We start from the raw sequence: 17,566 nt of genomic DNA on the forward strand, positions 1-17,566 counted from the left end.
ACCTAAGTAGAGATAGATGCATAGAACTTCTAGAAAGCAAAATATCAAGAAAACAGGAAACATCTGTATTTCTAATCAAGATAAGGTGTAGCACTTGCTAGCAAATGTCAAATTGACTTTAGAATTAAAAGAAAAAATGTTCTCCAGTTTCCCTTTTAGAAATCTATGACTTTTTATGGATGATATAGAATCAGTCCCTTGACAAGAATAGAGCTAAGGGCTTCCGCTTAGAGACTGGAAAGGAGGAGAAGCTCCCAGACTCATGACTGGAGGAAAAGCTAACTTACACAGAGAGAGTGTAACTAATGCATTATTTTTCACACCGTTGTTACAGTGTATTATTATAACAACACATAACCCATTTCACTATTGATGTCAGTCTTTTCCTATGCCTGATATTTTAATTAAACTCCATCATAGATTTTTATATACAGCAAAGTCTATACAGGTTTCCAAACCATCTGTGCTTTCAGAAATCCACTGTGAGTTTTAGAACGTATCCCTCACACAAGGATATGGGGAACTTACTGTATTGTAGCAGGAAATATTAAAAAACGGTGTACCATCATATGCTACGCCGGGCACCAGCAGGTCACATGGCACCAGTGGGGTGATCTCATCTAGGTCAACCAGACTCTGCAAACTCTTTGGCCAGAGCTCTCAATATATCTCTATCCGACTCTCTAAGTTCCCTTGGCAGGTTACTACCACGGTAGCCCCAGGCATCTAAATTTGCGTGATTTCTACCTTTCTCTTGAACTCAGTTGAGTTGCTGGTGAAGGAAAACACCACGCAAACTTAGTTTAGAATCAACAGGTAACTCAATCACTGGGCGCAACTACTAACATCCTAATTAGTAAGCCATATTTGATTAAATCTGCAGATCCTAGGGAATCCTGGCGGATCAGGCATCTAACCAGGGGCCTCCAGTTCATTACATCTTATACACCCAGCTCTCTCTCTCTCTCCCGCTCTCTCTCTCTCTCTTTCTCTGTCCCAAAAGCCTCAAGTCCCTTCTCTCCTCCTCTTCTTTTCCCCTCCAACCTGGAAGTCCTGCCTATTCCTCACGCAGTGATTGGTCCCCTGAAATCTTTATTCATTAGGGGAAGATTATTGTCACACTGTATGTGTGATGTTGTTGTTGTTTGGTATAAATATGCTGTCTTCTTTGGCTTTGTGAGTTAAAGCTATACACTGTAGCTCATTCTGGCCTTGAACTCCAAGTCATGATGGAGTCAGGTATCCCTGCTAGGCATACTGAATGTTGAGATTATAGGTGTGAGGTACCCAGTCTGGCAGTAAGTAGGATCTTCCACTTTTGCTTTCCTACTTTCAGTGAACAAATAAAAACAATGCCAACACAGTTATTTCACATATTAATAAAATGCAAAGCATTTAGCACCTTCTTCAAGTATATCATCTGCCCACAAAACTTACACTGTATCCCAGCTATCTAGTTATGATTTTAATGCAGAGTAAATGACCGAACTGACACAAACTGCAGAAAGAGAGAAAAATATCATTGTTTATCTTTTGTTTATTGCTAACCAGTATTTTCATTATACTCTATATGAACTGCGTATACCTTTCCCCAACATTTTTGTAGGTTATGTTTCCTCCTGTCTTGTTTAGAGGCAATTGGTATATGTGACATATGGTGTCCAGTCTTCACCCCAGAATTTCCATTACTCTACTATCTGTAGCTTCCCTCCATCTAGTTTAGCCAGATTACATTGTGCACAGCATGAAGACTCAGGCTGGCAGAGCAGCATCCACAATTGTTCTTTTCTTGGTCCAGATTCCAAGTTACAGAAATGACTCCCTCCACAGCGGAATGAACCCATGTGTTCCAACACACTTCACCAAAAGTCACTCCACCTGCCCTCTGTCCACAGATCTTTTACTTTATTGATTTATTTTAGAATTTCACATATGAGTATTATATTTTTACCACTTTCCTCCTCATTTCCCCACGTCCAGATTTTCTCATGTCACTACATTCCTTCTCAATTTTATGGTCTTTTATTTTTAATTATTATTATCATATAAACTTATTAATATAATATGCTGAGGCCCCTTATTGTTGTTCATACATATACATGCTTAGAGCTGGTAACTTGGGATTGGATAAACTATTGGGAACCCATTCCTAAAGGTACCTGATTTACCCTCTCTCAGAAGCATGCATCCCAATAGTTCTTCATCCAGAGTTGAGTCCTTATGTGATTTTTTCCAATGCCTGTTGGCATACCTACTATGGTTTTTTTAAATCACTTTTTAGGTCTTGTTTAGGTGACTACTGTATTGTTGAGATTTTTATTGAAGTAGCTTGCACTCGCAATTCTAAATATAGAAGCTACTATTTCAAAGCAGACATCTTGATATTCTGGCTCTGAAAAATCTTTCTATCTCTTCTGTGTTCCCTGAACCTTGAGTTGTAGGGGTTTTATTGTGTATGTATGAATTGAGGCCACACACCTCAAATCCAGTTGCTCTCTGTTTTGTGAGCAATTGTGAATTTCTGTATTGGTCTTTATCTGCTCAAGAATAAACCTTTGTTGTTGCTGCTGCTGTTGAGAGGAGTAAGTTACAGTTATCTGTGAGTATAAAGATAAGCATTTAAAACACACTTGGAAATTACTCTGGTTTAAAGAAGTGGCAATGATAGAGTTTCCTTAAGGTTCATGGCCTCACCGGTTACAAGTACTTGGCTAGCTTTACCGTACATCAATAGGCACAGATTCCCTCCGATTGAACAGGCCTTAAATCCACTTAGCCAGCTGTTGGTTACTGATCAATCGTTAGTGCCACTGTTGTACCACTGGGGATATCTTTGTGCTTTTCACTGTTATGCTTCATACGCTTTAGAGCTGGATTGGACTATTAATGGCTCTCTTGTCAACTTGCATAGCATCTTCTGAAACCATGAGATTCGTTCCTCAAAAAGGAGCTTACGCGGTAGTTGTAGCAAAATCTTACAGTCTTAAATCCTACATAACTAGAGATAAAAACATGTCTGCCTCATTCTTTTCCACCTCTAACACTACTTATTCTTTATTTGTGGAAAACCTTTGGAAAGATGGTTACAATATCTTCCAGCATGTATAGGAGTTACCACAAGATTTGATTGGACAAATGTTTTCCACATGTAGGGCTTCGGAAACTTGAGAATCTTCTTCCACCACTACCACCAGTACCCTCAACCTAGTTATAGTTCCTGAGTAATAAAAGGTAAAACACACACACACACACACACACACACACACACACACACACACACACACACATATATATATATATATATATATATATATATATATATATATAGTCAGCTAGATACTAAACTTACATACTATTGGCCCACTGAGATTCTTGTATTAAGGGTCCTATTTATAAAAAGGAAAAAGAAATCTTCAACCCTAATTATACTTTTTGAAAAACAGGGCATTATAATGTTAAGATATAATTTAGAAATGTTCTATTTATGTTTGTTTCTTGAGTGTTGTTTATGCTATGTAGTTCTCCTTCCCACTAAAGTCCAATGAGCAGATTAATTTGCTGTGTCATCAGATGGGACTAATTTGCTGTTACTTCTGGGTTATTGTAAAAAATAACTGAGATGATAAATTCTAAAGAGAATGAGTTTATTATGTCAGGTCATTTTCATTATTAAGCAATGGCTGAGTCTCTTTTTGCTTTCTCCTATAGTGAGTAGCTACCATGGAAAGAACACACAGCTGCTTTGCTTGTGCCTGGCATAGCAAAACATGGGAGGTATATGGGCTGAGGTCCCAGTTTCTCCTTCAAAGACATACCATTAATGACCAGAGGAACTCCTGTTGAACCTCAACTCTGAATAGTGTCTCTACTTCTGAACAACAGCAATCTAGCATGGGAGATTTTATCACATGGGCCTTTGAGACATCTGAGGTCCAGAGCAAAGCAGTGTTGGAAGTGTTAGGAGGATAAATGAAGAACAGGAAAATCCAAGAAACATGAAATAGATGTGCACAGGCTAGTCTAAAATACAGCATAGTCTAAAATGTTTGAAGAATGATGAGAACTGAAAAGTATTTGGATATGTGGCCAAATGGCAAGAATTCAAAGTAGGTTGATAATTAATATTAAAAGAATATTTCATGCCTAGTTATATATTTAAAATTTATTTTTAAAATGGGTTATAATATAAGTAACTAAGAACAGGATCAGGCATTGATTTGAGAATCTTAAATAAATTGTCAGTAACATGGGCAAATTGAAATGTTCTTCAAAGACATTAAGAGGCTACATCAATGATGCTTCTTTGAATGAGAGAAAGATGCCCCAGATAAAGGAGAAAAATAGAAGCACTTGTTCTTATCCACAGCAGACTAGATGGGGCATATTTGAGATGGTAATAAAAGATTGTTTAGTTCATTGCTATAATTTTTCATCAAATTTTCTGGATATGAAATTTTTAGTGAGAGCTAGGGATGGAATATTTGTTGCCAACAGAATATTAACAAAAAGCCCAGCTGGACTAGATGTAAAATCAATTGGAAATAAATGTATGACATTATATTTTCATAGTCTCTCTCTTCTCTCTTTGTCTATCTCTCTCTCGCTCATGCCGCATCTGTCATTTTATATTCCTTTGTTAAACAAATGAAAGAATGAAGGAAAGGAGAAAAGAAATAAAGGACAGATGGAGAGATAAGACAGGAAGAGAGAAAAAGCATATCATTATAAGTGCATTTACTTTGCCTGTTTCAATAATTTCAGTGACCGAAATGATTCATCCTAATGGTATGAACAACACATTTTTTTTTACATTTAGAAAAATAACAAATGATTAATACATTTTTTCTTATACTAAAAAGAAGTAGTTGGAGATGATTAAGGAGCAAAAGTAACCACTTAACTATATAACTAGGAAAATGTTTTCTAGCTGAAATATTTATAAAACATTTCTTTCTGTTTATCAATACACTCTTTCGCATCTGCAGCACTGGGATACAGCACAGGGTCTCACGCATGCTAGGAAAGCACATCAGCCCTGACAGATGTTTATAGCCCTCATTTTAATTTTACAGTATTTCAAAAATGTGTTCAAGTCATATGATATAGAAAAGAGATGCGGAGGTCCTGTTGGCCATGACTTACACCAGATTACAACAGTTCCGGTTCCGACTAAATGGTTTTCACAGGCTCATGTGTTACAGGCTTGGTCCCTACAGTAGCAGTGATCAGAGGTGTGCCTTTTCAAGACTACCTAGTTCCATGGTGTCTAACTTCATCCTGGGATCAATCTGTTAATGAGCTTACAACTTTTAGGCTATTGGCAGGTGATGGCAACTGTGTAGGGGCTAGTTGGAAGAGCTCAGGAATATGCTTTTGTACAGTATACTTTGTCCTCGGCTCCTTTCTTCTCTGTTCTTTTATTTCTTGCTGTCTTGATATGATCAACTTTGCTCCACTAAGCACCCCTAATCATGTTCTTTTGTGCCACCCGCCCAGGACAACGCAGTCAAATGACTGCTCTGAAACCTCGGAAGCAAAAATAAGTCCTTGCTCATTCAGTAGATTCTCTGTGACCATTGTTCACACAGACAGAAAGCTGACTAACAGAACAGCTTAGACTGACTTGGAAGGAAGTCTATCGACTCCTGGACTCTTTGTCCTTTGAAAGCTAGTAACTGAGTTAAAGGGGTACTATGTGCATCGAAATGAGTGCTTCTGTGGAAATATGCTAATATCTGTATTCTAATGGGTGAACTGCAAAGTCATTTCAGTGGTCTCTCTCTCTTATGGAAGATCAGAACATGTAGAAATAATGCTTATGTTTTCTTACCAAACTCACTGTGACCCTATTGATCATGATACTGGCCTTTACCTAAGAAGAAGGCAAATGAATTCACATGTTAAGTGGCAAGGTTTTTAGGTTAGTTTCATTTTTCAAATTCGTGAGATTTGTGTCCTATCTTTATAATCTATTTATAATTCTCAAATATATAAACAGGATGTTTTGCTGGATTGGAGTATAATTAAAGCTGCAGGGAGATGGTTTTATGTATTCTGTAGTTTCACATATCCTCTGGGAAACAAAATTGTGGTACATAAACTCCAGTTTGGAAATAATGATGCTGTTCCACTATAATTCGGTTTTAACTAACCTGCTGAGCAGCAGTACATTAGGCCAAAAGGATCTATCTAGCACACACTGTCCAACCACTGTCACGTAAACCAGCCAGATCAACCTGGATGGGTAACTTTATATCTCTGAGAAATAAACTGCAGGTTGTTTTTGTTTGTTTGTTTTGTGTTGTTTTCTCTTTCTTCCTTACCACGGCTGTCGAGTCAGGAAACAAAATAAACAGACAAGAAAGAAAACATGTCCATCACAAATTGAAGTTTAATACATAGTGACTTCAGTGGTGGTCTGCTGTCTGAAAAACACTGGATACTCTCCCTCTAGGTCAAATTATCTCTGTCCTGAGTCCCTTCAGATGAGTGAATGTGGGTCTGTTGTGTAATCACTTTGTAAGAGTTGTAAACTAACTTCAAATCTACCATGGCATGCTGCGTGTTCACCAGTAACTGCTAAGTGAAAGCACAGAAGAGACAGTTCTCTTGATTCAACAGCTATGAAAAGTTAAGAGAATTGGATCAAGTATAGTTCCAGAAAATATCAGACATAATTATCACCAAATCCACTGCAGCTTAGGATTCAGGTATGGAGAATACTAGAAAACTTTAGTGTTTCTGTTCTCATTATAACAAAATGGAATTCTCTTAAAGTATATAAATTGTAAGTATTTTGTTTCCTGTTTGGTTTGGCTTACTTGGTTCTTTTTTTCCTCTGTAAAATATCAAGATATGATAGTCCTTTTTAGAGCTCTTCCCAATGAGAACAAGAATGGGGATGTCTTCATCTAAGGTATGCCAACCTGTTTCAAACAGGCTTTCTGCTTTTCTTAATATGAAGCAAGCAGAAGGCACAACGTGAAAAGAGTGTGTTAATAATTTTTTACCTAGAGTCTAAATTTGCCCACCATCTTTTTTGGGGGAGGTGGAGCCTTTGAATCAAAAACACTGTTTACGATTTTAAACAATTAGAAAGACATCAAAAGAATAACATTTTGTGACACAAAAATTTTATGAAATAATAATTATGAAATTAATAATAACTTTCAAAGACAGTTGTCCTGTCTGCATTTACATTTCTTATAATATGGTTGTGACAGAGAAGGCATGGTTCATAAAACATGACATATTCTTTGACATTTACTAATAAAGAAAACTTATTTTAGGCATATATGAGTCAGTGAGTAATGAAAGGGGAATGTGATGACTCCATTGTGAGCACTTCATATTGGAGGTCAAACAGTCACTGAGCTGGACAAACATCTTAGTAGAATTCAAGGACAAATGATGCTTTTAAGCAATATCATCCAATCATTCCCAGGATTTTAAAAATGGTTTGTAGGTAGAGCAGAGAACTTTCCTATCAAATGCAGCTGGAAATGCTTCTGTTGAAGGGTGTCTTTGTCCCTTACATTCCAAGTCACAGGATTGGTGTATTATTTGTCTTCTCAGACTCCAAATACAGATGCAAAGCACAAAAATATAGAGCCAATCCATGGGTGGCTTTCTGGAAAGAGGTGTGAGTAAAGAGTTCATAGGAAAGATCAATTTAGCATGCACAGCTGTCGTGATCAAGAGTGATGCCCCAGGCATCAAACTTGACTGTTGTTGTGTCTGACATTGCTATTTTTATCTGTACACACACAGCAAGAATATGTCACCAATATGGCATGATGGAGTTTTCCAACTCTTTTAAATTCATTTGGTTTAATGTTCCTTGATAAGATAATCAGAACTGGATAAACTAAAGATCAAAGAAAACCAGAAACACGGGACATTTCTTTTGAAAGGACCACCAAGATACTCCAAGACCAAGTTCTCAGCATAAAGGACCTTTATTTACCCCAGAGGAATAAAGGGCAGGAAATAAGAGACAAAGATAGGAGATAGAAGACAAGGAGAGGGAAGGGGAATAAGGCAGAGGAAGAAGGTACATTTGCTTTGGAGGGACAAAGGACTGCTTCTGGATAGAGAAAAGACAGATGCAATCCATAGGTAAAAGGAAGCTAAAACAGGTGAAGTGGGGAAACCTTTCTAAGGATGAGTTGGATTGTTTTAATTGGACATGTTATTTAGATGAGCCAGAATTTGACCACTGGCTATCAATACTTTGATAGTTGGACCTTGATAGTCAGCCAGAGGCAGAGGAAGTTGCCAAAATGAGAATGGAGCTGGTGGCAAGTTCTAGAAATGTAATATAACATTATTTATCCAGGCAGAGGAAATAGGGGGATATCAAGGCCCATTAGAGCCACGTTTGCCATGATTGGGCTGACTAGAGCCCATTTATCATTTACAGTTGTTTTAATTAGTGTATTGGCCCTACCATTCAAACTATGAAAAACAATCAGCAAGAATGGCTATTTTATACTATGTCTAAGAAAGTATTTTAAGAGCCTGTGCTCCATCCCCCCCCCACACACACACACACACTGCGCACACCCAGAGACAGTTTGACCTCAAGGGGTTCTGAAACCACCAGTCTTGGAGGTGAGTTTCCCTTATCTCAATAACTGACTTAACTGGGACCCCTAACTTCTAGGCCTAGAGGATTCCAGGACCTTTTGCCCTGTCACATCTTCCTTCTAGTATTAAACTGTGCCCAGAACAGGCTCTGGCAATACTCACCCTGCCCACACCAAGAGTCAGCTTGACTCCCAGGATGGTAAAGTCATGGGAAGATCAGAAATTTAAGGCACATCTCTAGACATAGGAAAAGCAATATACAACAAACCAACAGCCAATAGCAAATTAAATGGAGAGGAATTTGAAGCAATCAGGGAGAAGACAAGGCTGCCTACTGTCTCCTTATTTATTTAATATAGTACTTGAAATTCTTGCTACAGCAATATTGTTGCGAAACTACTCAATAAAATTCTTGCATCCTGAAAGAACACATCAAAATGATCATCTATCAAGATCATTTAGGCTTCATCCCAGGGATGCAGGGATGGTTCAACATATGGAAATCCATCAATGTAATCCACTATAAAAACAAACTCAAAGGAAAAACACACACACACACACACACATGATCATCTCATTAGATGCTGAGAAAGCATTTGACAAAATTTAATACCCCTTCATGTTAAAGTCTTGGAAAGATCAGGAATTCAAGGCCCATAACTAAACATAGTAAAAGCAATATAAAGCAAACCATTAAGTAGACAACATCAAACTAAATGGAGAAATAATGAAGCAATCCCACTAAAGTCAGGAACTAGACAAGACTACCTATTCTCTCCCTACCTATTCAATATAATACTTGAAATCCTAGCCAGAACAATCAGATGACAAAAATAGGTCAAAGAATATAAATTGGAATGTTAAAATATCTCTATTTGCAGATGATATGATAGCATACTTTAGTGACCCCAAAATTCTACCAGGGAACTCCTAAACCTGCTTTAAAAAACTTCAGCAAAGTGGCTGTAAATAAAATTAACTCAAGAAAATCAGTAGCCTTCCTCTACTCAAAGGATAAACAGGATGAAAAAGAAATTAGAGAAATTACACCCTTCACAATAGTTACAAATAATGTAAAATACCTCAGTGTGACTCTAACCAAACAAGTGAAAGATCTATAGGACAAGAACTTCAAGTCTCTGAAGAAAGAAATCGAAGATCTCAGAACATGGAAAGATCTCCCATGCTCATGGATTGGCAAGATTGATATTGTAAAAATGGCCATCTTGCCAAAAGCAATCTACAGATTCAATGCAATCCCCATCAAAATTCCAACTAAATTCTTCATAGAGTTAGAAAGAGCAATTTGCAAATTCATTTGGAATAACAAAAAACCTAGAATAATGAAAACTATCCTCAACAATAAAAGAACTTCTTGGGGTTATCACCATTCCTGAACTCAAGCTGTGTTACATAGCAATAGTGATTTAAAAAAAAATGTATGGTATTGGTACAGAAACAGGCAGGTAGATCAATGGAATAGAATTGAAGACCCAGAAATGAACCCACACACCTGTGGTCAGTTGATCTTTGACAAAGGAGCTAAAACCATCCAGTAGGAAAAAATAGCATTTTCAACAAATGGTGCTTGTTCAACTGTTTGTCAGCATGTTGAAGAATACAAATCAATACATTCTTATTGTCTTGCACAAAGCTCAAGTCCAAGTGGATCAAGGACCTCCACAAAAAAACAAGATACACTGAATCTAATAGAAGAGAATGTGGGGAAGAGTCTTGAACAGGAGGTTCAAGGACCAAGGATCAAATGGTTCAAGGACCTCCACATAAAACATTTACACTCAAACTAATGGAAGAAAAAGTGGGCAAGAGCCTCAAGCATATGAGCACTGAGGAAAATTTCCTGAACAAAACACCAGTGGCTTATGCTCTAAGATCATGAGGACTTCATAAAATTGTAAAGCTTCTGTAAGGCAGAGGACATGTCATTAGGACAAAATGGTAACCCACAGATTGCGAAAAGATCGTTACCAATCCTACATCTGATAAAGGGCTAATATCAAATATACACAAAGAACTCAAGAAGTTAGACTCCAGAGAGCCAAATAACCCTATCAAGAATGGGGTACAGAGCTAAATAAAGAATTCTCAACTGAAGAATATCAAATGGCAGAGAAGCACCTAAAGAAATGTCCTACATCCTTAGTCATCAGGAAAATGCAAATCAAAACAACCCTGAAATTCTACCTCACACCAGTCAGAATGGCTAAGACAAATCTCAGGTCTCTGCCTCTTCTCTCTCCCTGACTTTCTTCTCTCCCTGAGCCCTTTCTTCCTCTCTCCCCTCCCCACTCCCCTTCTCTCCACATGTTCCTGGAGGGCCTCTCCTCTTCTCTTTCTCTCTCTTTTCTTTTCTCTCTACTTTTCTGTCGTTTCTCTCTGCCTCTACTCCCTTCTCAACTCTCCTTCCCTTGGGTTATTCCCTAAATAAACCCTATTCTGTACTACACCCATCCTATGCCTGGTACCTCAAGGGGAAGGGATGCCTCAGCATGGGCCTACCGAGGCACCTCTCCCACTTTGCCATACTGAACTCTAGAAAACATATACTTGGCTTTTCAGAAAAACATAACATGCATTTGATGGTTCTTGGGAATATTGTAATGGACCTTAATGTGCAAATATCCTGCAGCCCAGTTCCTGTTTGCAATTCCTTCAGCATACACCGACCATGGAGCAGGTAATTTATACTTCTAAGGTTAGCTTTTAGATATACTGCCAACCATTTCCTGTGTCATCACACCATTTTCACCTTACCTTTACATTTTACCCTACCAGTAACACATGAGGGTTCTGATCCCCACATCGTCCCCCTCAGTGCCTTTTCTTGTTTGTTTATTGCCTTCTTAATAGGCTTATTATTTTTCAAAGTTCCTGTTACTTCTTGTTTTTGGGGGGTTTATGTTTCTTTTCTGAGCTATTCCACTTTTCTAAAGAAAGGGCTTTGCTCTATAACCTGAACTGGCCTTTGCAGGACAAATAGAAGTCTACCCTACAAAGAAAGAGACTCCAATGTAATGGCAAAGAAGCTTCTGGAAGACATACCAAGGTGATGAAGTCTCAATTAAAAAGACATGACTACAAGGCTCTGGAATCATGCAGGAAAAGGCCTCACACTGTGGTACTGACCATGCCTATGGCTGTCATGGCAGACAGGGTTTGGACGTGGATACATCACTCCCACATTAAGCCTGTCAGGAGAGAGATCTAGCAGTTGAGGTTCAAGAGGAGAAGACTTCCAGGCGAATTGCCACAAGAAAAATAGGAGGTCACCCCACATCTTGTTGATCCGCTGAAACTGTGACTCCCATGCTCCTGATCCTAATTGCTTGCTGCTTAAGCTTTGCTGCATCAGCCACTAGTCCCCTTACTTTCTGGGTATCCCCAGGAGGCAATGCAATATCCGTGTCATTAAATTCACAGTGACTGGCAAGAAGGCCCATTGGACTGCCGGTACTTAACTCCTCTCGCCGTGAACATAGTACAGAATTGCTGGTTACTCTGCTTTGGAAACAAGGCTACATATTCACAGAAGGTGGGAAACTCTTCCACAAGGCTGGAGACGCTGCAGCTCAGTGATTGTGGTGCTCAGTCCTGACCGTCAACTTGATTGGATCTAGAATCACCTAGAAGACAAATGTCTGGTTGTGTTTGTGAGAGTTTCTGGATTGAGGTAGTTGAAGTAGGAGGATTCACCAGAAATGTTGGCAGCACCGTTCCCTCAAATGGGGTCACCAACTGAATAAAAAGGATCAAGCAAGCTGAGCGCCAGCATTCATCTCTCTTCTCTACTGCCTGACTAGAGATTCAATGTGATCAGTTGCCTTATGTTGTTCTTCCTGTGACTTCCTCATCATGATGGACTGTACCCTTCAAACTGTGAGCCAGAAATAAATCTTCCAACATTACCCAGGTATTTCGTTGCAGTAATGAAGAAAGCAATGCAGAGATAGAGCATTAGTATGTGCAAGGTCCTGGCTTTAATGCAGAGCTCCACAAAATACAAAACAACTGTCTTTATCCTCAAAGCTTAGTGTGAGAAAGGAACTAAAAAGAATCAAGGTCTCAGAAGTGACATCATGTAACTGCCCATGCTTCTTTCAGAAGAGTTACGACTTCAGAAAAGTACTGGGTGTCTTTGCTATTTGGGAGTATGGGTGGTTCAGAGACAGCACAACTTTCACATGAAGTACCCATGCGGATGGTCATGTTGACAGTAGTCTTTCCCAACATTGTTCCTGGGGTTTATTAGTTCACATTGAGTACCTCCATGGCTTGTAAAATCCTTGAGGTCACACATTGTGAGTCCCCTATGGACAGGAGAAAAGCATGCCCTTGGTGTTCTGTTTGTTGGAGAGCAGAGTGTAACTTAGCAAGGCACTGGAGACTTCCTGGCTTCAGGCCCCAGCTCTGCTGCTGCCCTGCTATGTGATCTTGGTAAGTTACTTTCTCCGCATCACTTTGTTCTTTATTATAGTGCACATGGATACTACTATTCTAAGGCAGTTACTATGAAGATTAAATGAGTATGATATACATAAATTCTTTAAAATGGTATTGTGTATTAACAATCACTTATTATTGTTGTTGTTGTTATTTTACCAAAGTGTTGTATGCGTCCAATAATTTACACTTTTTTTTCAGATCGTTTGAGATTTTTTTTTTTAATCTCATTGAAAAAAAAATACCCATATGGGCTGGAGAGATTGGCTCAGCAGTTAAGAGCACTTGCTGTTCCTGAAAAGGGCCTGGGTTTAGAGCCCAACACCCCTGTCACAACCATTTGTAACTCTATTCTAGTGAATATGATACTCTCTTCTGGCCTTCTTGGGTATTGCACCCATGTTGTGCACATACATGCATGCAAATAAATACTAATACACATAAAAATAGAACAAAATATATCTTTAATTAAAAAGTAATCAACAATAAAATACACAGATCTTAACTATATACAAATCTAATCCATTGAGAAATTTTGGTAACTGTGAACACCCTTTATACGACCACTCAAATAAAAACTCAGTTGACAACAGATGCTGGTGAGGATGTGGAGAAAGAGGATCACTCCTCTATTGTTGGTGGAACTTCGAGCTGGTACAACCAGTCTGGTGGTTCCTCAGAAAACTGGACTACCTCAGGACTCAGCTATACCACTCCTGGGCATATACCCAAAAAATGCTGCAACATATAACAAGGACACATACTCCACTATGTTCATAGCAGTCTTATTTATAATAGCCAGAAGCTGGATGTCTCTCAACAGGGGAATAGATACAGAAAATGTGGTACATTACATAATGGAGTACTACTCAGCTATTAACAAAAATGATTGCATGAAATTCATAGGCAAATGGATGGAATTAGAAAATATCATACTGAGTGAGGTAACCCAATCACAAATGAACACACTTCTGCTCTCATTAATAAGTGGATATTAGCCCAAAAGCTCAGACTACCCAAGACACAATCCATAGACCACATGAAGCTCAAGAAGGGCAACCAAACTTTCTTAGAAGGGGGAACAGAATATTCATAGGAAGAAATACAGAGGCAAAATTTGGAGCAGAGACTAAAGGAAAGGTCATCCAGAGACTGCCCCACCTGGGGATCTAAACCATATACACATAGCCACCAAACTCAGTCACTATTGTGATGCCAAGAGGTGCATGTTGACAAGAGCCTGATATAGCTGTATCCTGAGAGGTTCTACCAGAGCATGGCAAATACAGAGGCAGATGCTCACAGCCAACCATTGAACTGAGAACAGGGTCCCCATTGGAGAAGTTAGAGAAAGAATTGAAGGAGCTGAAGGCATCTGAAACCCTATAAAAACAATAATACCAACCAACCAGAGCTCCCAGGCACTAAACTTCCATCCAAAGAATATGCATGGACAGACCCATGGCTCCAGCTGCATATGTATCAGAGGATAGTCTTGTTGGCCATTAATGGGAGGAGAAGACCTTGGTCCTGCTAAGGCTTAAACCCCCAGTGTAGGGGAATGTCTGGGCAAGAAAGTGGGAAGGGGTAGGTGGATGGGTGAGAAAATACCCTCATAGAAGAAGGGGTAGTAGTGATGGGATAGGGAGTTTATGGACAAGAAATCAGGAAAGTGGATAGCATTTGAAATAAAAGTTTAAAAAAATCCAATAAAAAGATGGAAAATCACTTTTAAGAAAAGGATTAAAATTAAAAAAAAAAGAAATTGAAGACCCAGAAATGAAACTACACACCTATGGTCACCTGATATTTGACAAAGGAGCCAAAACCATCTATTGGAACAAAAGACAGCATTTTAAACAAATGGTACTGGTTCAACTGGTGGTCTGCATGTTGAAGAATGCAAATTGATCCATTTTATCTCTTTGTACAAAGCTCACATCTAAATAGATCAAGGACCTCCACATAAAAGCAGATGTGCTGAATCTAATAGAAGGAATACTGGGAAAGAACCTTGAACATATCGGCACGGGGGAAATTTTCCTGAATAGAAAACTCATGGTTCAGATTCTAAGATCAAGAATTGAAAATGGGACCTCATAAAATTGAAAAGCTTCTGTTAGGCAAAGGACACTGTCAATAGGACATAATGGAATCCTACAGATTGGGAAAAGATCTTTACCAACCCTACATCTGATAGAGGGCTAATATCCAATATATACAATTAACTAACGATGTTATACTCCAGAGAAGCAAATAACACTATTAAAAATGGGGTACAGAGCTAAACAAAGATTTCTCAACTGAGGAATCTCCAATGGCCAAGAAGCACATAAGGAAATGCTTAACACCCTTAATCATCAGGGAAATGCAAATCCAACTAACCCTGAGATTGCACCTCACACCAGTCAGAATGACTAAGATCAAAAACTCAGGTGACAACAGATGCTGGTGAGGATGTGGAGAAAGAGGAACACTCCTGCATTTCTGATGGGACTGAAAGCTAATAAACCACTTTGAAAAACAATCTGGTGGTTCCTCAGAAAATTGGAAATAGTTCTATGTGAGGACCCAACTATACCTTTCCTGGACCTATACCCAAAAGATGTCCCAACATATAACAAGGACACATGCTCCACTATGTTCCTAGCAGCCCTATTTATAATAGCCAGAAGCTGGAAACAACCCAGTTGTCCCTCAATGCAAGAATTGATACAGAAAATGTGGTAAATTTACTGAATGGTGTATATTATTCAGCTATTAAAAATGATAACCTCATGACACTTGCAGGCAAATGGATGTAACTTGAAAATATAATCCGGAGTAAGGTAACCCAGTAAGAAAAGAACAAAGAAGGTATGTACTCACTGATAAGTTGGTATTAGCCCCCAAACTCAGGATACCCACAATACAACTCATAGAGCATATGAAGCTTAACAAAAGATCAAAGTGTAGATGCTTAGAAGGGGGGGAAAGTAATTATGAGAGGTGGAGAGAGGGAGGTACTTGAGAGAGAGGGGGGAGGAAATAAAGGGGGTCAGTATTGGGTATAGGGAGAGTCTGCAGAGAAGTTCAGAGGGTCAGGAGAATGAATATGTAGCAGTGGGGGTGAGAATGGGGAGAACCACTAGAAAGTACCAGACCTGAGGGAAGTGAGATGTTTCCAGGACTGAGTTGGAATCACATCAATAAAAGTACCCAACAGAGGGGACCTGAAGAGTTCACCTCCTTTAGATAGGCACGGTCTCCAGTTGAGGAATGGGGCCACTTAACAATCTCAAATTTTAAACCCAGAATTGTTCCTGTCTAAAGGAAATACAGGGACAAAAAAAAATGAAGCAAAGACTGAAGGAAAGGCCATCCAGAGAAACCACCCCATCTTGGGATCCATCCCATGTGCAGACATCAAGCTGGACTCTATTGCTGATGCCAAGAAGTGCCCGTAGAAAAGAGGCTGATATGGCTGTCTTCTGAGAGGTCTCTCCAGCGTCTAACTAAGATAGGTGCAGATACTTGAAGCCAACCATTGGACTGCACCTAGGGACCCCAATAGAAGAGTTAGGGGAAATACTGAAGGAGTTGAAGGGGATTGCAACCCCATAGGAAGGAAAACAATATCAATTAACCCTCCTCCCTTCCCAGAGTTTGCAGGGTCTAAACCACCAACAAAATAGTATACATGGATAGGTCCATGACTCCAGCTACATGTATAGCAGATGATGGCCTTATCAGGCATCAATGGGAGGGGAGGCTTTTGGTCTTGTGGAGGCTTGCTGCTCCAATGTTTGGGAATAGTAAGGCGGGAGTGAGTGGGTGGTTGGAGGAACACTTTCTTATAGGCAAAAATGATGGGATGGGGCATTTAAAAAGGAGAACTGGAAAGGGGGATGACATTTGAAATGTAAATAAGTAAAGTAACAAATTAATTGAAAAAAGAAAAAGTTTTTAAACAGATTTTCCTCCGTAAATCAATGGTCATGCTGCCTTATTTGACTTTTTTATAAGTGCCATGGAAGTATTAGAGAGTCTATCTGGCATAAAGTAGATGGACACATGTCCTGGAATAAGTGGAGCTCCTGTAAAACCATGAGGAATGCTTCTACAGTTTCATAACCAAGAAGAGAAGGTCCAAGCTTCAGCAGAATCATGGATACCTGCTGGGCTGAAAGGCTCTGGGTATTGTTACAAGGTAATGCATAGTTGAGTGGATAGAAAACATATTTGTCTAGAGAATGAGGGAAACATTATAAAATAGTGGATGATCAGATAATGCAAGCACCGGAAAGTCATCAGAGGAATTGAAACAGGCTTGCACTTATAAAATGGAATAGTTCTAAATGTGGGATCACAAGGGAAGTGCTGACAAAGTAAGTGTAAGTCAGCAGGATGGACACAGAGCCCTGAATGCGCCAGTGAGAGAGCCTTCCACTCAAGAATAGCACTGGAGACTCAAGCAGGATTGTGCTGTTAGGGCAACACTTGCTATCTCTGCTCAGGAATTGCAAATCGCAGAGTA

This window comes from Rattus rattus, chromosome 1 (assembly GCF_011064425.1).
Source record: "Rattus rattus isolate New Zealand chromosome 1, Rrattus_CSIRO_v1, whole genome shotgun sequence".
Classification (NCBI taxonomy): Eukaryota; Metazoa; Chordata; class Mammalia; order Rodentia; family Muridae; genus Rattus; species Rattus rattus.